Source organism: Scyliorhinus torazame, chromosome 28 (genome assembly GCF_047496885.1).
Source record: "Scyliorhinus torazame isolate Kashiwa2021f chromosome 28, sScyTor2.1, whole genome shotgun sequence".
Classification (NCBI taxonomy): Eukaryota; Metazoa; Chordata; class Chondrichthyes; order Carcharhiniformes; family Scyliorhinidae; genus Scyliorhinus; species Scyliorhinus torazame.
This window is the reverse complement of record NC_092734.1, coordinates 12,600,939-12,625,059: the sequence shown is the minus strand read 5'-3', so window position 1 is coordinate 12,625,059 and position 24,121 is coordinate 12,600,939.

Sequence of the window (24,121 nt, the reverse complement as noted above, 5' to 3'; positions counted from 1 at the left end):
CTGCCTCACAGACCGAAGCTCCAGGTTCGAGACCCACCCCAGGACTTGGTGACCATGGAATGTGCACTCATAACGTGGACAACCTAGTCAGGTACCAACTTGTACATCCTCCCAGTACTCACCTAGGGCAGGAGGTAAGAGCGGGAGAGATTCCTAGTCAGCTATGGGATGGAAAGAACATTGGAGCCTCGACCACCACTCTCCATAGCTCCGCGTGCGTGGAAAAGCACTTGGACCCGCTGAGTGAACTGGAGCAGACTGCCACTTTTCTTTGGGATCTTTCCGAGGAGAGTGCTCCTCTCCCAAAAATGGCGTCTTGGGCATCCCCGGGCTTTAGCCTGGCCTTTCCCTGGGCACCGACTCTCTCCTAGCACTGACATCAACTGACAAAACCTTGGCTCAGCACAGAGATCCTGACCCAATCCCGACTCCCCTGCCTCCCTGTCTTCCATCATCCCCAACACCAAGACCCGGTGTCACCCCTGCCGGACCATGATTGGTACAATTGCCCCGACATTGGCTACGTTTTTTGTGAGCAGGAAGCTCCCTCCTGACGACACCGCTGCCTAGTCCCATCACCCTCTGAAGCCTTGGAGTCGTACGAAGGATAGGATGCCAAGTGAAAATGTTCTCTTCTTCTTTTCCCCGTCCTGTTTCAACCTATGGCCACCAGATGGTGGAAGTGAGCAAAGATCAGGTGAAACTCAGTTTGTACTGTGAAGATGCACTGGTTTGATACTTGCTGGTGCCTGTCTGGGGTCGAGTGATCCATCTCTGCAACGTTACAGGATTCTGCAGGAAAGAGGAAAGTCTATCTCATTGTTCACCACCTCCTGACGTCCCTAAGTGTTTCACTGTCAATGGCGGGCAGTCAATTTTCCCACAGCAAGTTCCCACAAGCAGCATTGTAACAATGTCCAGTTGGTTAAGGAATATAAGAATTAGCCAGGATACCTGGGACTCCCTTGCTCTACATCGAATATTGCACCCCGACAGAGCAGATAAAGTCTTACCTCAATGTCTGATGCGAGGAATAGCACCTCCAACAGTGTAACATTCCCGCAGTGCTGGAGTGACAGGCTTCATCTTTGTGATTGAGTTCCTAGAGTGGGGATTGAACCCACCATCTTGTGGCTCAGAGCAATACTCGCTGGGCCCCTGGCCAGCTCACACATGCTGTGCTATTGTCTGAGCTCTGTCCAGCTAAACATAACTTTGGACTCTTTTGGCATTGGCGTTAGATTCACCTGAGAGTGAAATCAGGATCTCGGCTTAACGTCTCCAAAAGACGTCACCTCTGACAGTGCCGCACTCCCACAGGACTGCACAGGAGTGTCAGTCCAGATTTCAGTGGCGTATTTTCCTGACCGCTCAGTATCACGGCTGGAAGTGCAACTTTGTGAGAAGCCTCTTATTCTATTCTAATTCAATTCTAATTATTGAATAATTTTCAAATTATTTTTTAAATTTGAAAAAATAACATTTAATTGGTGAACTACACACATGTGCACACATAAACACACTCGCACTCTCTCACACACAAACTCACACATATAGTGAATATAAAAATTGGCAAGTCATGTCGCAGCTGTATAGAACCTTAGTTAGGCCACACTTGGAATAGTGTTCAATTCTGGTCGCCACACTACCAGAAGGATGTGGAGGCTTTAGAGAGGGTGCAGAAGAGATTTACCAGGATGTTGCCTGGTATGGAGGGCATTAGCTATGAGGAGAGGTTGAATAAACTCGGTTTGTCCTCACTGGAACGAAGGAGGTTGAGGGGCGACCTGATAGAAGTCTACAAAATTATGAGGGGCATAGACAGGGTGGACAGTCAGAGGCTTTTCCCCAGGGTCGAGGGGTCAATTACTAGGGAGCATAGGTTTAAGGTGCGAGGGGCAAGGTTTAGAGGAGAGGTACGAGGCAAGTTTTTTTACACAGATGGTAGTGGGTGCCTGGAACTCGCTGCCGGAGGAGGTGGTGGAAGCAGGGACGATAGGGACATTTAAGGGGCATCTTGACAAATACATGAATAGAATGGGAATAGAGGGATACGGACCAAGGAAGTGTAGAAGATTTTAGTTTAGACGGGCAGCATGGTCGGCATGGGCTTGGAGGGCCGAAGGGCCTGTTCCTGTGCTGTACTTTTCTTTGTTCTTTGTTCTAGACACGCTCACAGACACATGCACTCAGACACACACACACACTCACTCACATACACACACTCACACAGACACACTCACATACAGACACACACACTCACGTACTCACACACACACACTCTCTCACACACTGTCACACAGACACTCACACGGACACACTCACACATACAGACGCACACATACACACTCACACATACAGACAGCTCATATACACACCCGCTGACACGCTCACATGCACACACAGACATACACACACACACAGCTCACATCACTCTGCCCACACACACTGTCAGACACACGCAGCACACAGACACAAAAACATATACACTCACACATATTCACATACTCACACACTCACTATGCACACACATACACATGCCCACACACACACATAAGCACACAAACACATACAAAGGTGCGCATACACACACACAAAAACATCACATGAACGCAAATGGACTCACATCGCGGACAGTCACACAGAGAGACGCACAGAGAGGGAAAAAGCCTCCATTGGACGCCTGCCAGAATTGTGTCAATTAAATAAATGGTACAGGTGGCAAGAGTTTTAATATTTTTTTATGTCTCTATCTTCCCTGATACACAAACAGATGGCATCCGATTCCTGTAGCAGGCTCTGTCTCGATTCCCAGCAGGATTTCAACAACAGGCACAGTTTCACAAATAATTTAATTGAAGGATCTGAATGCAGAAGGCGTGTGAATTATCACTCCAGTTATAACATGACATTCATCTGGATTTCAGCTGCCTGTTTGGAGGAAGGAGAGGACCAGGTTCTCCGGCAATACAGGCCGCACCCCAAATGTGGGCGCATCAAAGTCTCAACAAGCAGGCTGCGGCTGAATAAACTCGGTTTGTTCTCACTGGAACAACGGAGGTTGAGGGATGACCTGATAGAGGCCTACAAAATTATGAGGGGCATAGACAGGGGCGGAGGTTTTGTTCAATGCAGAAAGTGTACGCTTCACATCCTATATAAATTGTGGTTTTTTTCCTCATGCTCAAAAAATCCACGGGGTCTGTTTACGCCTCCGAGGACAGCGTGGCTCTGAAATCTTGCAATCAATTTTTCCTGCTGGCCAGAGTCTCTGCAATACCGCCGGGGGCCTGCTGGTGGCGGTGCCACTCTGTGCGGCTGCTGAGAATCAGCACCCCCTGGGACTCGCAGCCTCCAATGAGGGTTGCCAACCCTCCAGGGCTACCCTGGAGCCTCCAGGGCTTGGAGATTAATCTCCGGGACAGCGCCGGGAGCAACACCCAGGGGAAAACTCAGAGGAACGTCGAACAAAGGAGGACATTTTCTCTGGACGCTTTAATTTATTAGGCCAAAGGGTTCGACAGTCAAGGATGGCAAGTAGAATCGTGAAGAGTCAGTTTTGCTTTGCAATTGGCTGAGGAAGGTCGTTTCAAGTGCAGCAACGGCAGGGGCATGTGGGGAGGGTGACAAAACCTCCAGGAACACACTAAAATGAGAGTTGGCAACCCCCTAAACCTCCAGTCCAGGGCCTCTAACTTTAAGTTAACACTCGTAGATGGGGGAAATGCCTTTGACGTGGTCTACTTGGACTTCAGCAAGGCTTTTGGGAAGGTCCCACATGGGAGACTGATAGCAAAGTCCATGGGACACCAGGAAATTTGGCAAATTGGATGCAGAATTGGCTGAGTGGCAGGAAGCAGAGGGTGATGGTCGAGGGGTGTTTTTCGTGGCCAGTGTGGTCCCAAGGAAATCAGCGGCGTGGCCCTTGCTGTTTGTGGTTTATATAAATGATTTAGGGTACAATTTAACGCAAACTTTTTTAACTGTGGTAGTGAACGAGAACTGCCGCGAGCTTCCCCGCGCTCGATCCAGCCGTCACTCATATCAAACGTTAATTGGACCACTTAACGAGGTCCATGGGTTTCACGCCGCAAGTGATGGTCTCACCGGCTGATTCACCAGGACCGCGCTTGCCAGTTCCCCACTATCAAGGGAGCGCAGCCCTTAAACCAATCCCGCAGAGCAGGCCCCACTCAACTCGCAGCTACGGCAACGAGGTGACCAGCCCCATGATTCGGGGATGCCGACCTGGCCAGATTGTTGGACACGGTCGAGATCAGACGGGACGCTCTGTTGCCCCCGAGGGGCTCGGAGGGCCAAGCCACAGGGCAGCTTGTGCCGCCTGGGAGGAAGTGTCAGCGGCCGTCAGCTCGGGGGGCCACACCAGGAGGACTGGCACCCGGTGGCGTAAGAAAATCAACGATCTCCACCGGGCCGCACGCTAAGCCTCTGGGCCAGGTTGACCCAGAGCTGATGCAGACGTTAGGGTGCGGCCAAGACACTCCAGCAGGTCCATAGCTGATTGGAGGAGTCCCAGAAGCTACGGGCGCCGGCAATGCGTGGCACCGAGGCCAACGCAGCTAGGGTGGCGACCGCAGTGGAGAGCCTGGTGCATGACATTGGCAGCGTGAGTGGAGGTGTCCAAAGTGTGGAGCAGTCGATGACGGCCATGGCTGAGAGCCTTGACAAAGTGTCCCAGTCGCGGGTGGGCATTGCCAGGGTGCTCCGAGGCATGTCCAGTTCACTGAGGAGCATCGCCGAGGGTGTCGACACCACGCTGCAGGTATTGGGCAGCTGCCAGGGCTGGCAGAGCCAGGGCCACAGGGAAGGCTGGGAAGGGAGGAAAGGGTGGAGGGGAGGGGAGGGGCGGGGGCAGAATGACGGATGAGGCAACGTCCTATGTGAAGCAGGCGAAGATGTTGGCCTGCCTGGCCTTGCGGGTTTGCTGGGCACTCGCCGCTCCAGTTGGTCCTGCGCGCCCTCCCCAGACTCATCTTCCAGCCCCTCCTGGTCCGGCGCCTCCTCGTCCTCCTCCTGGGAGGTGGCCAGGTATTCCTCCCTCTCTACCTCCAGCACGTCTCCCCGCTGCTGTGCCAGGTTGTTGAGGGCACAGCAGACCACCACAAAGTGGGCAATCCTTCGGGGGGGTGGACTGCCGCGCACCACCTGAGCGGTCGAGGCTGCGGAACCGGATTTTGAGGAGCCGATGCACCGAATGGCCGCATGGGCCTTGTTGTATCGGGTCTCCGCATCGGTCACTGGCCTCCGTACTGGCATCATTCGACGGGTCCTCATCGGGCCCCCCTTATTCCCCGAGAACCAACAGGGGTGATCCTCGAAGAGGCCAAGGGTGTCTGACTGCCCCAGGATCTAGCTGTCGTGCACAGTCCATGGGCACCGTGCGACGAAAAAGAAAACGCTGGAAAATCTCAGCAGGTCTGGCAGCATCTGTAGGGAGAGAAAAAGAGCCAACGTTTCGAGTCCGATGACTCTTTGTCAAAGTTGAGCCAGAGCCTCCTGCGGCACACACTGCCTGGGATCTGTTCCAAAGACACCTGTACACCCTGGGCCATCGCCGGCCTCCCCCTCTGAGTCCCTCCGATGGGCGGTCGGGTCCACAGGGTGTAAGTGGGGCCCTGCACATGGGCCGCCCCCCTCGAGCCTCTGCTGGCGCTGCTGACACCACCTTCTCCAGTCTGGCCGCCTGGCCTGTCAGCAGCAGCACGAGGGCAGCCTCCGCGGGCCCAAGATACCATCCATCCCGTATTACATCAGTGAGAAATTGGAGAGGGTGTGAGACTAACAACCAGGAGTCTCTTCCACCCTCCCGGGACCCTCCATTCCCTCATTGCTCCCCCCTTCCCTCCCCGCCCCAGTGCCCCTGGGCTCATTGCCTGGGAGCGAAGATGGCTACTCACGTCCTTGTGTCTCCATAGCAATCATTCTGCCAGCTTCACGGTTTTAAAAAAGAGCCATGTTCTATGTTCTATGTTCTATGTAGTACTAATCGGTGCACGCGTGACCACCTACTGAGGCGGCAGTTAGATCACGGGATGCCGTTAGATAGGGGGTCGCTCCCGTTAATTGTACGGAGATTGACCTTAGCTGGCGATTACTGGTATCTCGCTCATACACGGCGGGATTCTGGTTTCTCCAACGGGAGCGGGCTGGTTAGATCGCAAACCGATCGACGCCCGGCGCAGTTCTCGATTTTGGCCTCTCCCGTGATCGAACAGCCATGTCGCGCCCTAGCTCAAGCAGCCATTAAATCGCTCCCTTAGACCGGAATGTAGGAGGTTGATCAGTAAGCTCGCGGATGATATGAAAATGGTGGGGTGGTAAATCGCGAGGAGGATGGCTTTAGATTACAGGAGGATATAGGCGGGCAGGAGGTTTAGAGGGGATGTGAGGAAAAACATTCCATCCAGAGGCGGCTGGGAGTCTGGAACTCGCTGCCTGAAAGGGTGGCAGAGGCAGAGACCCTCAGAACATTGAAGAAGTAGAGCTTCCACAACCCTCTGAGCCAGACAACTCCGAAGATGCATCACCCCCGAGTGATGAAATTCCTCATCTTGGTTCTAAATAATAATAATCTTTATCGTCACAAGTTGGCTTACATTAACTCTGCAATGAAGTTACTGTGAAAATCCCCTAGTCGCCACATTCCGGCGCCTGTTCAGGTACACGGAGGGAGAATTCAGAAAGTCCAATTCACCTAACACACACGTCTTTCGGGACTTGTGGGGGGAAACCGGAGCACCCGGAGGAAACCCACGCAGACGCGGGGAGAACGTGCAGACTCCGCACAGACAGTGAGCCAAGCCGGGAATCGAACCTGAGACCCTGGGCCGGTGAAGCAACAGTGCTAACCACTGTGCTACCGTGCTCAGGAAGTTTTTCACAGAAAGAGCGGTCGAGATGGGAACCAGATGTGAGCACAGAAACTACATTTATTTAAGTAGAAGTTGGGTGCGCTGCTGGAAAGGATATGAAGGCCATTCAAGGGTTCTGACGAGGATATTAGAGGTGACATTTGGCAATTTGGTTACAGCAATGTTTATATTGCAATGGGTCAGTGATGTCTTTCGATGGTTTAATACAATTGCATTGGGCAGGACTATAGAATCAATGCTGGTTTGGGCCAACACATCTTCCCATGGAAATGCCAGCTGTTTAAATCAGGGACATCATTCGCAAAATATTGAATCTAGAATTTACACAGAAACAAACCTTTCCCTGAAGAAAGACAGACTTGTATTTACATAGTGCCAGTCAAGTCCTCTGCATGTCCTAGAGTGCTTTGCAGCTATTTAAATAATTTGTGAAATATATTCACGATTGCAATGTTGATGAAGCAGCCGCCAATTTGCGCAAAGCAAGGTCTCGCAGGCAACAACGAGTTAATGGCCAACTCACCAAGGCTCCTTCGACAGCAGCTTCCAAACCTGTGGCCTCTTCTATCCAGCCGGACAAGGGCAGCAGATGGATGGGGATATCACCCTCTAAGTTCTTCTCCGAGATACTCACCACCCTGACTTTCAAATATATCACCGTTCCTTCACTGCCGGTGGGTCAAAATCCTGGAACTCCCTCCCTAACAGCACTGTGGGTGTGCCTACACCACATGTACTGCAACGGTTCATGAAGGCAGCTCACCACCGCCTACTCAAGGGCAATTAGGGAGAGGCAACAAATGAGGACATGGCCAGTGACACCCAGACCCCGTGAAAGAATAAAGAAGATTAACTCTTTAATTCTTAATTCACCGAGGGTATGTCTGTATGATACTATAGCGCCACTACTTACCATAAACCCTGTTAGCGTCCTGGACACTGAATAGTCTCTGAGATATCAGGAGAGACTGAGAAACTGGAAACTATCTTTGATTCTGAGACATTGTCATTGTGACTGGGTTTAATGAGTTGATGAGTTTTTCAAATGTATTCTTTCATGGGGGGGGGGGGGTGATCGTCACTGAAAAGGCCAGATTTTGACACCCCTCCCTAAGTGCCCTTGAGAAAGTGGTAAATGAGCCACCGTCTGGTGGATTGCACGGCAAACTGAGTGGCTTGCAAGGCCATTCCAGAGGGCAGTTAAGAGTCACCACTTTACTGTGGACCTGGAGTCGCAAGTAGGCCGGGTCAGGTAAAGAAGGCAGATTTCCTAATGGGCGGCACGGTGGCACAGTGGTTAGCACTGCTGCCTCAGGGCACCAGGGATCCAGGTTCGATTCCGACCTCGGGTGACTGTCTGTGCGGAGTCTGCACGTTCTCCCCGTGTCTGCGTGGGTTTCCTCCGGGTGCTCCGGTTTCCTCCCGCAGTCCCAAGATGTGCAGGTTAGGTGGATTGGCCGCGCTAAATTGCCCCTTAGTGTCCAGGAATATGTAGCTTAGGTCAGAAGGTTATAGGAATAGGACGGGGAAGTAGGCTTAGTTAGGGGTGCTCTTTCGGAGGGTCGGTGCAGACTCGATGGGCCAAAAGGCCTCCTCCTGTACTGGAGGGATTCTATTCTTTGATTTTTTTTTTACAACAATCGTAGTTTCATGGCCACAGTTACTGAGACTAGCTTCCAATTCTATGTTTTTAATTAATCAAATTTAAACTTCACGAGGGACTTGGTGAAATTTGTCCCCATGTCCCCAGAGACCTAGGACATTAGATGATACCCCCACCCCCGGCATTGCCAATAAGAAGATCCCAGCTCATGGAGCACAGGCTGCAGCGAGAAGGACTCGCACACACGGGGAAAGGAATTGAGCGACAGGTTGTGGTGAAGACAATGGAGTGGGAGCATGTCGTGCCAAATAGCCTGTTTTGTGCTGCAAAATTCTAGCTCCTTCTGTGTAAATGTATAATTTTAAAATTTGCATCCTTGTTCTCAGTTCCCTCCCATGGCCTTTCACCTCTCGGTCTCTATAATCTCCTCCAGCTCTTCCAGCCTCCAAGCCCTCTGCCCTCCTCTGCATTCCTGGTTTCAATCACTCTGCCATCGGATGCCTTCAACTGCCTCCCGATTACCTCCTGACCCCTTTTTTGCCTCTGCACCCCTCTCTTTAAAATGTTCCTTAAAACCTACCTCTTGACCAAGCTTGTAGTCAGTCACCTGTCATAATATCTCCCGTCTTGTTTGTTAACGGTCCCCTGAAAACCATAGAACCTTAGAATTCCTACAGTGCAGGAGGCCATTCGGTCCATCGAGTCAGCACCGGCCCTCTGAAAGAGCACCCTACACAGGCCCACTCCCCCACCCTATCCCCGTAACCTAAATTGTACACTCCTGGACACTAAGGGGCACTTTAGCATGGCCAGTCCGTCTAACCTCCACATCTTTGGACACTAAGGGACAATTTAGCACAGCCAATCCACCTAACCTGCACATCTTTGAACACTAAGGAGCAATTTAGCACGGCCAATCCACCTAACCTGCACATCTTTGGACACTAAGGAGCAATTTAGCACGGCCAGTCCACCTAACCTGCACATCTTTGTACTGTGGGAGGCAACCCAAGCAGACACGGGGGAAAAAACTGCAAACTCCATGCAGACACCACGGACGTTTGACCAGCGGCGCTACATAAATGCAAGCTCTTGCTCTTGTAAATAACATTAGTCCCATTCATTTAAGCACTGCCTGGTCAGATATCTGGGCTGTCTCTAATCTTGCCTGCTCATTTTATACCAGGTGGAGAATAGAAAACGAACTGCATCATTGTGCGAGCAGCGGTCGTTCAATCTGACCCCTCAATGTTAAGATGGAAAAGTCCAATCCTCAAACATTAAGAAGCACTATAAGATTTTCTGTGCTCTGCTATCAACCTGTCATTTTTCCTTCCCTTGTCCTTATTTCTCTGGCTGTTTTAGCTGGTGTACTCTGATATTTTTGATTGGATAAACCAACGGTTAAAATCGCCCCTTATTTCACTTTCCAGAATATGATTGTTTTGATCTTTTTGACATGACTTTCATAGTTGGGTGAAGGGAACAATATATGATATTGATTCCCCCTGTTTGCGTAACCAGTTCAGTGTAATACAAGGAACAGTAATTGCCTCTCTCAAATTTACAACCGTGCAGGTGAACGGGGATTTGTCGAACCTTTTGCACGGCATTTCAACTTTTAACAATTTAGTTGCGTGAGAGTCTAAGAAAGAAAGAAAAAGAAACAAAGAAAATTACAGCACAGGAACAGGCCCTTCGGCCCTCCCAGCCTGCGCCAATCCAGATCCTTTATCTAAACCTGTCACCTATTTTCCAAGGATCTACTTCCCTCTGTTACCCGCCCGTTCATATATCTGTCTAGATGCATCTTAAATGATGCTATTGTGCCCGCCTCTACCACCTCCGCTGGCATGGCGTTCCAGGCACCCACCACCCTCTGCGTAAAAAACTTTCCACGCACCTCTCCCTTAAACTTTCCCCCTCTCACCTTGAAATCGTGACCCCCTGTAATTGACACCCCCACTCTTGGAAAATGCTTGTTGCTATCCACCCTGTCCATACCTCTCATAATCTTGTAGACCTCAATCAGGTCCCCCCTCAACCTCCATCTTTCCAACGAAAACAATCCTAATCTACTCAACCTTTCTTCATAGCTAGCACCCTCCATACCAGGCAACATCCTGGTGAACCTCCTCTGCACCCTCTCTAAAGCATCCACATCCTTCTGGTAATGTGGCGACGCAGTATTCCAAATGTGGCCTAACCAAAGTCCTATGCAACTGTAACATGACCTGCCGACTCTTGTACTCAAGAGGCAGGAGGTGAATGTTTCTAACTCAAAGGCATTCCGCGCCGTTCTCTGGTGGCGGGATTCTGTGTTCCCGTCGCTTGTCAATGGGATTTCCCATTGAAGACACCCCCGTGCCGCCGGCGGGAACAGGGAATGCCAACGGCCGGAGTGTTCCGTCTAGGACCACTTAAAAGCGATTGAGCTCTAGTTGATTTTCCCCTTTAGCTTCTTCAGCCTAGATCATCACAAACAGGGACTCAAGTCTCAGGCGTTCTGGTGTATGGATTGGCGCCGTGCCAGACGGTGGAATTTTAATGTAGTTTGCTTCGGCTGCGGCAAGGTTTTGTGAAGCCCGCCCCTGAGGAGAAGGAAGACATTCTCAGCAGTGTCTATCACCCAGGCAGTGTGGGGGAGGAAAAGGGAAATGGTTTCTTTATGGAAGCGAGAAAAGAGTTGATTATTGAGAGAGAAAAAGGAGGTGATTATAGCTCTCAGCCTGAGGAACCAATTGTAACACATGTAGGGGGGGGGGGGGGGGTCTGGGGAGAGGGGGGGGGGGGAGGACACAAATGTCCTCAAGGTGAGAACAGTCATTGTTTCACCGAACCAATACCAGTAGGTTCCAGTCAGTTCCAGTAGGTTCCAGTCAGTTCCAGTAGGTTCCCGTCAGTTCCAGTAGGTTCCAGTCAATTCCAGTAGGTTCCAGTCAGTACCAGTAGGTTCCAGTCAGTTCCAGCCAATTCCAGTAGGTTCCAGTCAGTTCCAGCCAATTCCAGTAAGTTCCAGTCAGTTCCAGTAGGTTCCAGTCAGTTCCAGTCAGTTCCAGTAGGTTCCAGTCAGTTCCAGTAGGTTCCAGTCAGTTCCCGTAGGTTCCAGTCAGTTCCAGTAGGTTCCAGTCAGTTCCACTAGGTTCCAGTCAGTTCCAGTAGGTTCCAGTCAGTTCCAGTCAATCCCAGTATGTTCCAGTCAGTTCCAGTCAATTCCAGTAGGTTCCAGTCAGTTCCAGTCAATTCCAGTAGGTTCCAGTCAGTTCAAGCCAATTCCAGTAGGTTCCAGTCTGTTCCAACCAATTCCAGTAGGTTCCAGTCAGTTCCATTAGGTTCCAGTCGGTTCCAGTCAGTTCCAGTCGGTTCCAGTCAATCACAGTAGGTTCCAGTCAGATCCAGTCAATTCCAGTAGGTTCCAGTCAGTTTCAGTAGGCTCCAGTCAGTTCCAGTAGGTTCCAGTCAGTTCCAGTAGGTTCCAGTCAATTCCAGTAGGTTCCAGTCAGTTCGTGTCAGCTCCAGTCAATTCCAGTAGGTTCCAGTCAGTTCCAGTAGGCTCCAGTCAGTTCCAGTAGGTTCCAGTAGGTTCCAGTCAATTCCAGTAGGTTCCAGTCAGTTCCAATAGCTTCCAGTCAATTCCAGTAGGTTCCAGGCAGTTCCAGTAGGTTCCAGTCAGTTCCAGTCAGTTCCAATAGGCTCTAGTCAATTCCAGTAGGTTCCAGTCAGTTCCAGTAGGTTCCAGTCAGTTCCAATCAGTTCCAGTCAGTTCCAGTAGGTTCCCGTCAGTTCCAGTAGGTTCCAGTCAATTCCAGTAGGTTCCAGTCAGTTCCAGTAGGTTCCAGTCAGTTCCAGCCAATTCCAGTAGGTTCCAGTCAGTTCCAGCCACTTGCAGTAAGTTCCAGTCAGTTCCAGTAGGTTCCAGTCAGTTCCAGTAGGTTCCAGTCAGTTCCAGTAGGTTCCAGTCAGTTCCCGTAGGTTGCAGTCAGTTCCAGTAGGTTCCAGTCAGTTCCACTAGGTTCCAGTCAGTTCCAGTAGGTTCCAGTCAGTTCCAGTCAATCCCAGTATGTTCCAGTCAGTTCCAGTCAATTCCAGTAGGTTCCAGTCAGTTCCAGTCAATTCCAGTAGGTTCCAGTCAGTTCCAGCCAATTCCAGTAGGTTCCAGTCTGTTCCAACCAATTCCAGTAGGTTCCAGTCAGTTCCATTAGGTTCCAGTCGGTTCCAGTCAGTTCCAGTCAGTTCCAGTCAATCCCAGTAGGTTCCAGTCAGATCCAGTCAATTCCAGTAGGTTCCAGTCAGTTTCAGTAGGCTCCAGTCAGTTCCAGTAGGTTCCAGTCAGTTCCAGTAGGTTCCAGTAGGTTCCAGTCAATTCCAGTAGGTTCCAGTCAGTTCGAGTCAGCTCCAGTCAATTCCAGTAGGTTCCAGTCAGTTCCAGTAGGCTCCAGTCAGTTCCAGTAGGTTCCAGTAGGTTCCAGTCAATTCCAGCAGGTTCCAGTCAGTTACAATAGCTTCCAGTCAATTCCAGTAGGTTCCAGGCAGTTCCAGTAGGTTCCAGTCAGTTCCAGTCAGTTCCAATAGGTTCTAGTCAATTCCAGTAGGTTCCAGTCAGTTCCAGTAGGTTCCAGTCAGTTCCAATCAGTTCCAGTAGGTTCCCGTCAGTTCCAGTAGGTTCCAGTCAATTCCAGTAGGTTCCAGTCAATCCCAGTATGTTCCAGTCAGTTCCAGTCAATTCCAGTAGGTTCCAGTCAGTTCCAGTCAATTCCAGTAGGTTCCAGTCAGTTCCAGTCAGTTCAAGCCAATTTCAGTAGGTTCCAGTCTGTTCCAACCAATTCCAGTAGGTTCCAGTCAGTTCCATTAGGTTCCAGTCGGTTCCAGTCAGTTCCAGTCGGTTCCAGTCGGTTCCAGTCAATCCCAGTAGGTTCCAGTCAGATCCAGTCAATTCCAGTAGGTTCCAGTCAGTTTCACTAGGCTCCAGTCAGTTCCAGTAGGTTCCAGTCAGTTCCAGTAGGTTCCAGTAGGTTCCAGTCAATTCCAGTAGGTTCCAGTCAGTTCGAGTCAGCTCCAGTCAATTCCAGTAGGTTCCAGTCAGTTCCAGTAGGCTCCAGTCAGTTTCAGTAGGTTCCAGTAGGTTCCAGTCAATTCCAGTAGGTCCCAGTCAGTTCCAATAGCTTCCAGTCAATTCCAGTAGGTTCCAGGCAGTTCCATTAGGTTCCAGTCGGTTCCAGTCAGTTCCAGTCGGTTCCAGTCAATCACAGTAGGTTCCAGTCAGATCCAGTCAATACCATAGGTTCCAGTCAGTTTCAGTAGGCTCCAGTCAGTTCCAGTCGGTTCCAGTCAGTTCCAGTAGGTTCCAGTAGGTTCCAGTCAATTCCAGTAGGTTCCAGTCAGTTCGTGTCAGCTCCAGTCAATTCCAGTAGGATCCAGTCAGTTCCAGTAGGCTCCAGTCACTTCCAGTAGGTTCCAGTAGGTTCCAGTCAATTCCAGTAGGTTCCAGTCAGTTCCAATAGCTTCCAGTCAATTCCAGTAGGTTCCAGGCAGTTCCAGTAGGTTCCAGTCAGTTCCAGTCAGTGCCAATAGGTTCTAGTCAATTCCAGTAGGTTCCAGTCAGTTCCAGTAGGTTCCAGTCAGTTCCAAACAGTTCCAGTCAGTTCCAGTAGGTTCCCGTCAGTTCCAGTAGGTTCCAGTCAATTCCAGTAGGTTCCAGTCAGTTCCAGTAGGTTCCAGTCAGTTCCAGCCAATTCCAGTAGGTTCCAGTCAGTTCCAGTCAGTTCCAGTAGGTTCCAGTCAGTTCCAGTAGGTTCCAGTCAGTTCCCGTAGGTTCCAGTCAGTTCCAGTCAGTTCCACTAGGTTCCAGTCAGTTCCAGTAGGTTCCAGTCAGTTCCAGTCAATCCCAGTATGTTCCAGTCAGTTCCAGTCAATCCCAGTAGGTTCCAGTCAGTTCCAGTCAATTCCTGTAGGTTCCAGACAGTTCCAGCCAATTCCAGTAGGTTCCAGTCTGTTCCAACCAATTCCAGTAGGTTCCAGTCAGTTCCATTAGGTTCCAGTCGGTTCCAGTCAGTTCCAGTCGGTTCCAGTCAATCCCAGTAGGTTCCAGTCAGATCCAGTCAATTCCAGTAGGTTCCAGTCAGTTTCAGTAGGCTCCAGTCAGTTCCAGTAGGTTCCAGTCAGTTCCAGTAGGTTCCAGTAGGTTCCAGTCAATTCCAGTAGGTTCCAGTCAGTTCGAGTCAGCTCCAGTCAATTCCAGTAGGTTCCAGTCAGTTCCAGTAGGCTCCAGTCAGTTCCAGTAGGTTCCAGTAGGTTCCAGTCAATTCCAGTAGGTTCCAGTCAGTTACAATAGCTTCCAGTCAATTCCAGTAGGTTCCAGGCAGTTCCAGTCAGTTCCAATAGGTTCTAGTCAATTCCAGTAGTTTCCAGTCAGTTCCAGTAGGTTCCAGTCAGTTCCAATCAGTTCCAGTAGGTTCCCGTCAGTTCCAGTAGGTCCCAGTCAATCCCAGTAGGTTCCAGTCAATCCCAGTATGTTCCAGTCAGTTCCAGTCAATTCCAGTAGGTTCCAGTCAGTTCCAGTCAATTCCAGTAGGTTCCAGTCAGTTCCAGTCAGTTCAAGCCAATTCCAGTAGGTTCCAGTCTGTTCCAACCAATTCCAGTAGGTTCCAGTCAGTTCCATTAGGTTCCAGTCGGTTCCAGTCAGTTCCAGTCGGTTCCAGTCGGTTCCAGTCAATCCCAGTAGGTTCCAGTCAGATCCAGTCAATTCCAGTAGGTTCCAGTCAGTTTCAGTAGGCTCCAGTCAGTTCCAGCAGGTTCCAGTAGGTTCCAGTAGGTTCCAGTCAATTCCAGTAGGTTCCAGTCAGTTCGAGTCAGCTCCAGTCAATTCCAGTAGGTTCCAGTCAGTTCCAGTAGGCTCCAGTCAGTTCCAGTAGGTTCCAGTAGGTTCCAGTCAATTCCAGTAGGTTCCAGTCAGTTCCAATAGCTTCCAGTCAATTCCAGTAGGTTCCAGGCAGTTCCAGTAGGTTCCAGTCAGTTCCAATAGGTTCTAGTCAATTCCAGTAGGTTCCAGTCAGTTCCAGTAGGTTCCAGTCTGTTCCAACCAATTCCAGTAGGTTCCAGTCAGTTCCATTAGGTTCCAGTCGGTTCCAGTCAGTTCCAGTCGGTTCCAGTCAATCCCAGTAGGTTCCAGTCAGTTCCAGTAGGTTCCAGTAAGTTCCAGTCAGTGCCAATAGGTTCTAGTCAATTCCAGTAGGTTCCAGTCAGTTCCAGTAGGTTCCAGTCAGTTCCAAACAGTTCCAGTCAGTTCCAGTAGGTTCCCGTCAGTTCCAGTAGGTTCCAGTCAGTTCCAATAGCTTCCAGTCAATTCCAGTAGGTTCCAGGCAGTACCAGTAGGTTCCAGTCAGTTCCAGCCAATTCCAGTAGGTTCCAGTCAGTTCCAGCCAATTCCAGTAAGTTCCAGTCAGTTCCAGTAGGTTCCAGTCAGTTCCAGTCAGTTCCAGTAGGTTCCAGTCAGTTCCAGTAGGTTCCAGTCAGTTCCCGTAGGTTCCAGTCAGTTCCAGTAGGTTCCAGTCAGTTCCACTAGGTTCCAGTCAGTTCCAGTAGGTTCCAGTCAGTTCCAGTCAATCCCAGTATGTTCCAGTCAGTTCCAGTCAATTCCAGTAGGTTCCAGTCAGTTCCAGTCAATTCCAGTAGGTTCCAGTCAGTTCAAGCCAATTCCAGTAGGTTCCAGTCTGTTCCAACCAATTCCAGTAGGTTCCAGTCAGTTCCATTAGGTTCCAGTCGGTTCCAGTCAGTTCCAGTCGGTTCCAGTCAATCACAGTAGGTTCCAGTCAGATCCAGTCAATTCCAGTAGGTTCCAGTCAGTTTCAGTAGGCTCCAGTCAGTTCCAGTAGGTTCCAGTCAGTTCCAGTAGGTTCCAGTAGGTTCCAGTCAATTCCAGTAGGTTCCAGTCAGTTCGTGTCAGCTCCAGTCAATTCCAGTAGGTTCCAGTCAGTTCCAGTAGGCTCCAGTCAGTTCCAGTAGGTTCCAGTAGGTTCCAGTCAATTCCAGTAGGTTCCAGTCAGTTCCAATAGCTTCCAGTCAATTCCAGTAGGTTCCAGGCAGTTCCAGTAGGTTCCAGTCAGTTCCAGTCAGTTCCAATAGGTTCTAGTCAATTCCAGTAGGTTCCAGTCAGTTCCAGTAGGTTCCAGTCAGTTCCAATCAGTTCCAGTCAGTTCCAGTAGGTTCCCGTCAGTTCCAGTAGGTTCCAGTCAATTCCAGTAGGTTCCAGTCAGTTCCAGTAGGTTCCAGTCAGTTCCAGCCAATTCCAGTAGGTTCCAGTCAGTTCCAGCCACTTGCAGTAAGTTCCAGTCAGTTCCAGTAGGTTCCAGTCAGTTCCAGTAGGTTCCAGTCAGTTCCAGTAGGTTCCAGTCAGTTCCCGTAGGTTGCAGTCAGTTCCAGTAGGTTCCAGTCAGTTCCACTAGGTTCCAGTCAGTTCCAGTAGGTTCCAGTCAGTTCCAGTCAATCCCAGTATGTTCCAGTCAGTTCCAGTCAATTCCAGTAGGTTCCAGTCAGTTCCAGTCAATTCCAGTAGGTTCCAGTCAGTTCCAGCCAATTCCAGTAGGTTCCAGTCTGTTCCAACCAATTCCAGTAGGTTCCAGTCAGTTCCATTAGGTTCCAGTCGGTTCCAGTCAGTTCCAGTCAGTTCCAGTCAATTCCAGTAGGTTCCAGTCAGATCCAGTCAATTCCAGTAGGTTCCAGTCAGTTTCAGTAGGCTCCAGTCAGTTCCAGTAGGTTCCAGTCAGTTCCAGTAGGTTCCAGTCAATTCCAGTAGGTTCCAGTCAGTTCGAGTCAGCTCCAGTCAATTCCAGTAGGTTCCAGTCAGTTCCAGTAGGCTCCAGTCAGTTCCAGTAGGTTCCAGTAGGTTCCAGTCAATTCCAGCAGGTTCCAGTCAGTTACAATAGCTTCCAGTCAATTCCAGTAGGTTCCAGGCAGTTCCAGTAGGTTCCAGTCAGTTCCAGTCAGTTCCAATAGGTTCTAGTCAATTCCAGTAGGTTCCAGTCAGTTCCAGTAGGTTCCAGTCAGTTCCAATCAGTTCCAGTAGGTTCCCGTCAGTTCCAGTAGGTTCCAGTCAATTCCAGTAGGTTCCAGTCAATCCCAGTATGTTCCAGTCAGTTCCAGTCAATTCCAGTAGGTTCCAGTCAGTTCCAGTCAATTCCAGTAGGTTCCAGTCAGTTCCAGTCAGTTCAAGCCAATTTCAGTAGGTTCCAGTCTGTTCCAACCAATTCCAGTAGGTTCCAGTCAGTTCCATTAGGTTCCAGTCGGTTCCAGTCAGTTCCAGTCGGTTCCAGTAGGTTCCAGTCAATTCCAGTAGGTTCCAGTCAGTTCCAATAGCTTCCAGTCAATTCCAGTAGGTTCCAGGCAGTTCCAGTAGGTTCCAGTCAGTTCCAGTCAGTGCCAATAGGTTCTAGTCAATTCCAGTAGGTTCCAGTCAGTTCCAGTAGGTTCCAGTCAGTTCCAAACAGTTCCAGTCAGTTCCAGTAGGTTCCCGTCAGTTCCAGTAGGTTCCAGTCAATTCCAGTAGGTTCCAGTCAGTTCCAGTAGGTTCCAGTCAGTTCCAGCCAATTCCAGTAGGTTCCAGTCAGTTCCAGTCAGTTCCAGTAGGTTCCAGTCAGTTCCAGTAGGTTCCAGTCAGTTCCCGTAGGTTCCAGTCAGTTCCAGTCAGTTCCACTAGGTTCCAGTCAGTTCCAGTAGGTTCCAGTCAGTTCCAGTCAATCCCAGTATGTTCCAGTCAGTTCCAGTCAATCCCAGTAGGTTCCAGTCAGTTCCAGTCAATTCCTGTAGGTTCCAGACAGTTCCAGCCAATTCCAGTAGGTTCCAGTCTGTTCCAACCAATTCCAGTAGGTTCCAGTCAGTTCCATTAGGTTCCAGTCGGTTCCAGTCAGTTCCAGTCGGTTCCAGTCAATCCCAGTAGGTTCCAGTCAGATCCAGTCAATTCCAGTAGGTTCCAGTCAGTTTCAGTAGGCTCCAGTCAGTTCCAGTAGGTTCCAGTCAGTTCCAGTAGGTTCCAGTAGGTTCCAGTCAATTCCAGTAGGTTCCAGTCAGTTCGAGTCAGCTCCAGTCAATTCCAGTAGGTTCCAGTCAGTTCCAGTAGGCTCCAGTCAGTTCCAGTAGGTTCCAGTAGGTTCCAGTCAATTCCAGTAGGTTCCAGTCAGTTACAATAGCTTCCAGTCAATTCCAGTAGGTTCCAGGCAGTTCCAGTCAGTTCCAATAGGTTCTAGTCAATTCCAGTAGTTTCCAGTCAGTTCCAGTAGGTTCCAGTCAGTTCCAATCAGTTCCAGTAGGTTCCCGTCAGTTCCAGTAGGTCCCAGTCAATTCCAGTAGGTTCCAGTCAATCCCAGTATGTTCCAGTCAGTTCCAGTCAATTCCAGTAGGTTCCAGTCAGTTCCAGTCAATTCCAGTAGGTTCCAGTCAGTTCCAGTCAGTTCAAGCCAATTCCAGTAGGTTCCAGTCTGTTCCAACCAATTCCAGTAGGTTCCAGTCAGTTCCATTAGGTTCCAGTCGGTTCCAGTCAGTTCCAGTCGGTTCCAGTCGGTTCCAGTCAATCCCAGTAGGTTCCAGTCAGATCCAGTCAATTCCAGTAGGTTCCAGTCAGTTTCAGTAGGCTCCAGTCAGTTCCAGCAGGTTCCAGTAGGTTCCAGTAGGTTCCAGTCAATTCCAGTAGGTTCCAGTCAGTTCGAGTCAGCTCCAGTCAATTCCAGTAGGTTCCAGTCAGTTCCAGTAGGCTCCAGTCAGTTCCAGTAGGTTCCAGTAGGTTCCAGTCAATTCCAGTAGGTTCCAGTCAGTTCCAATAGCTTCCAGTCAATTCCAGTAGGTTCCAGGCAGTTCCAGTAGGTTCCAGTCAGTTCCAATAGGTTCTAGTCAATTCCAGTAGGTTCCAGTCAGTTCCAGTAGGTTCCAGTCTGTTCCAACCAATTCCAGTAGGTTCCAGTCAGTTCCATTAGGTTCCAGTCGGTTCCAGTCAGTTCCAGTCGGTTCCAGTCAATCCCAGTAGGTTCCAGTCAGATCCAGTCAATTCCAGTAGGTTCCAGTCAGTTTCAGTAGGCTCCAGTCAGTTCCAGTAGGTTCCAGTCAGTTCCAGTAGGTTCCAGTAGGTTCCAGTCAATTCCAGTAGGTTCCAGTCAGTTCGAGTCAGCTCCAGTCAATTCCAGTAGGTTCCAGTCAGTTCCAGTAGGCTCCAGTCAGTTCCAGTAGGTTCCAGTAGGTTCCAGTCAATTCCAGTAGGTTCCAGTCAGTTCGAGTCAGCTCCAGTCAATTCCAGTAGGTTCCAGTCAGTTCCAATAGCTTCCAGTCAATTCCAGTAGGTTCCAGGCAGTTCCAGTAGGTTCCAGTCAGTTCCAGTCAGTTCCAATAGGTTCTAGTCAATTCCAGTAGGTTCCAGTCAGTTCCAGTAGGTTCCAGTCTGTTCCAACCAATTCCAGTAGGTTCCAGTCAGTTCCATTAGGTTCCTGTCGGTTCCAGTCAGTTCCAGTCGGTTCCAGTCAATCCCAGTAGGTTCCAGTCAGATCCAGTCAATTCCAGTAGGTTCCAGTCAGTTTCAGTAGGCTCCAGTCAGTTCCAGTAGGTTCCAGTCAGTTCCAGTAGGTTCCAGTAGGTTCCAGTCAATTCCAGTAGGTTCCAGTCAGTTCGAGTCAGCTCCAGTCAATTCCAGTAGGTTCCAGTCAGTTCCAGTAGGCTCCAGTCAGTTCCAGTAGGTTCCAGTAGGTTCCAGTCAATTCCAGTAGGTTCCAGTCAGTTACAATAGCTTCCAGTCAATTCCAGTAGGTTCCAGGCAGTTCCAGTAGGTTCCAGTCAGTTCCAGTCAGTTCCAATAGGTTCTAGTCAATTCCAGTAGGTTCCAGTCAGTTCCAGTAGGTTCCAGTCAGTTCCAATCAGTTCCAGTCAGTTCCAGTAGGTTCCCGTCAGTTCCAGTAGGTTCCAGTCAATTCCAGTAGGTTCCAGTCAGTTCCAGTAGGTTCCAGTCAGTTCCAGCCAATTCCAGTAGGTTCCAGTCAGTTCCAGCCAATTCCAGTAAGTTCCAGTCAGTTCCAGTAGGTTCCAGTCAGTTCCAGTAGGTTCCAGTCAGTTCCAGTAGGTTCCAGTCAGTTCCACTAGGTTCCAGTCAGTTCCAGTAGGTTCCAGTCAGTTCCAGTCAATCCCAGTATGTTCCATTCAGTTCCAGTCAATTCCAGTAGGTTCCAGTCAGTTCCAGTCAATTCCTGTAGGTTCCAGTCAGTTCCAGCCAATTCCAGTAGGGTCCAGTCTGTTCCAACCAATTCTAGTAGGTTCCAGTCAGTTCCATTAGGTTCCAGTCGGTTCCAGACTGTTCCAGTCGGTTCCAGTCAATCCCAGTAGGTTCCAGTCAGATCCAGTCAATTCCAGTAGGTTCCAGTCAGTTTCAGTAGGCTCCAGTCAGTTCCAGTAGGTTCCAGTCAGTTCCAGTAGGTTCCAGTCAATTCCAGTAGGTTCCAGTCAGTTCGAGTCAGCTCCAGTCAATTCCAGTAGGTTCCAGTCAGTTCCAGTAGGCTCCAGTCAGTTCGAGTAGGTACCAGTAGGTTCCAGTCAATTCCAGTAGGTTCCAGTCAGTTACAATAGCTTCCAGTCAATTCCAGTAGGTTCCAGGCAGTTCCAGTAGGTTCCAGTCAGTTCCAATAGGTTCTAGTCAATTCCAGTAGGTTCCAGTCAGTTCCAGTAGGTTCCAGTCAGTTCCAATCAGTTCCAGTAGGTTCCCGTCAGTTCCAGTAGGTTCCAGTCAATTCCAGTAGGTTCCAGTCAATCCCAGTATGTTCCAGTCAGTTCCAGTCAATTCCAGTAGGTTCCAGTCAGTTCCAGTCAATTCCAGTAGGTTCCAGTCAGTTCCAGTCAGTTCAAGCCAATTCCAGTAGGTTCCAGTCTGTTCCAACCAATTCCAGTAGGTTCCAGTCAGTTCCATTAGGTTCCAGTCGGTTCCAGTCAGTTCCAGTCGGTTCCAGTCGGTTCCAGTCAATCCCAGTAGGTTCCAGTCAGATCCAGTCAATTCCAGTAGGTTCCAGTCAGTTTCAGTAGGCTCCAGTCAATTCCAGTAGGTTCCAGTCAGTTCCAGTAGGTTCCAGTAGGTTCCAGTCAATTCCAGTAGGTTCCAGTCAGTTCGAGTCAGCTCCAGTCAATTCCAGTAGGTTCCAGTCAGTTCCAGTAGGCTCCAGTCAGTTCCAGTAGGTTCCAGTAGGTTCCAGTCAATTCCAGTAGGTTCCAGTCAGTTCCAATAGCTTCCAGTCAATTCCAGTAGGTTCCAGGCAGTTCCAGTAGGTTCCAGTCAGTTCCAGTCAGTTCCAATAGGTTCTAGTCAATTCCAGTAGGTTCCAGTCAGTTCCAGTAGGTTCCAGTCAGTTCCAATCAGTTCCAGTCAGTTCCAGTAGGTTCCCGTCAGTTCCAGTAGGTTCCAGTCAATTCCAGTAGGTTCCAGTCAGTTCCAGTAGGTTCCAGTCAGTTCCAGCCAATTCCAGTAGGTTCCAGTCAGTTCCAGCCAATTCCAGTAAGTTCCAGTCAGTTCCAGTAGGTTCCAGTCAGTTCCAGTAGGTTCCAGTCAGTTCCAGTAGGTTCCAGTCAGTTCCACTAGGTTCCAGTCAGTTCCAGTAGGTTCCAGTCAGTTCCAGTCAATCCCAGTATGTTCCATTCAGTTACACTCAATTCCAGTAGGTTCCAGTCAGTTCCAGTCAATTCCTGTAGGTTCCAGTCAGTTCCAGCCAATTCCAGTAGGGTCCAGTCTGTTCCAACCAATTCTAGTAGGTTCCAGTCAGTTCCATTAGGTTCCAGTCGGTTCCAGTCAGTTCCAGTCGGTTCCAGTCAATCCCAGCAGGTTCCAGTCAGATCCAGTCAATTCCAGTAGGTTCCAGTCAGTTTCAGTAGGCTCCAGTCAGTTCCAGTAGGTTCCAGTCAGTTCCAGTAGGTTCCAGTCAATTCCAGTAGGTTCCAGTCAGTTTGAGTCAGCTCCAGTCAATTCCAGTAGGTTCCAGTCAGTTCCAGTAGGCTCCAGTCAGTTCCAGTAGGTTCCAGTAGGTTCCAGTCAATTCCAGTAGGCTCCAGTCAGTTACAATAGCTTCCAGTCAATTCCAGTAGGTTCCAGGCAGTTCCAGTAGGTTCCAGTCAGTTCCAAAAGGTTCTAGTCAATTCCAGTAGGTTCCAGTCAGTTCCAGTAGGTTCCAGTCAGTTCCAATCAGTTCCAGTAGGTTCCCGTCAGTTCCAGTAGGTTCCAGTCAATTCCAGTAGGTTCCAGTCAATCCCAGTATGTTCCAGTCAGTTCCAGTCAATTCCAGTAGGTTCCAGTCAGTTCCAGTCAATTCCAGTAGGTTCCAGTCAGTTCCAGTCAGTTCAAGCCAATTCCAGTAGGTTCCAGTCTGTTCCAACCAATTCCAGTAGGTTCCAGTCAGTTCCATTAGGTTCCAGTCGGTTCCAGTCAGTTCCAGTCGGTTCCAGTCGGTTCCAGTCAATCCCAGTAGGTTCCAGTCAGATCCAGTCAATTCCAGTAGGTTCCAGTCAGTTTCAGTAGGCTCCAGTCAATTCCAGTAGGTTCCAGTCAGTTCCAGTAGGTTCCAGTAGGTTCCAGTCAATTCCAGTAGGTTCCAGTCAGTTCGAGTCAGCTCCAGTCAATTCCAGTAGGTTCCAGTCAGTTCCAGTAGGCTCCAGTCAGTTCCAGTAGGTTCCAGTAGGTTCCAGTCAATTCCAGTAGGTTCCAGTCAGTTCCAATAGCTTCCAGTCAATTCCAGTAGGTTCCAGGCAGTTCCAGTAGGTTCCAGTCAGTTCCAGTCAGTTCCAATAGGTTCTAGTCAATTCCAGTAGGTTCCAGTCAGTTCCAGTAGGTTCCAGTCAGTTCCAATCAGTTCCAGTCAGTTCCAGTAGGTTCCTGTCAGTACCAGTAGGTTCCAGTCAGTTCCAGTAGGTTCTCGTCAGTTCCAGTAGGTTCCAGTCAATTCCAGCCAGTTCCAGTAGGTTCCAACCAGTTCCAGTAGGTTCCAATCAGTTCCAGCCAGTTCCAGTGGGTTCCAACCAGTTCCAGTTGGTTCCAGTCAGTTCCAGTCAATTCCAGTGAGTTCCAATAGGTTCCAGCCAGTTCAAGTAGGTTCCAATCAGTTCCAGTCAGTTCCAATGAGTTCCAATAGATTCTAGTCAGTTCCAGCAGGTTCCAATCAGTTACAGTCAGTTACAGTCAGTTCCAATAGATTTTAGTCAGTTCCAGCAGGTTCCAATCAGTTCCAGTGAGTTCCAGTCAGTTCCAGTGAGTTCCAATAGGTTCCAGTCAGTTCCAGTGAGTTCCAATCAGTTCCAGTCAGTTCCAGTTAGTTCCAGTGAGTTCCAATAGGTTCCAGTCAGTTCCAGCCAGTTCCAGTAGGTTCCAACCAGTTCCAGTAGGTTCCAGTCAGTTCCAGCCAGTTCCAGTAGGTTCCAACCAGTACCAGTAGGTTCCAGTCAAATCCAGTAAATTCCAGTCAGTTCCAGTCAGTTCCAATAGATTGCAGTCAGTTCCAATAGATTCCAGTCAGTTCCAGTAGGTTCCAGTCAGTTCCAGTAGGTTCCAGTCAGTTCCAGTAGGTTCCCGTCAGTTCCAGTAGGTTCCAGTCAATTCCAGTAGGTTCCAGTCAGTTCCAGTAGGTTC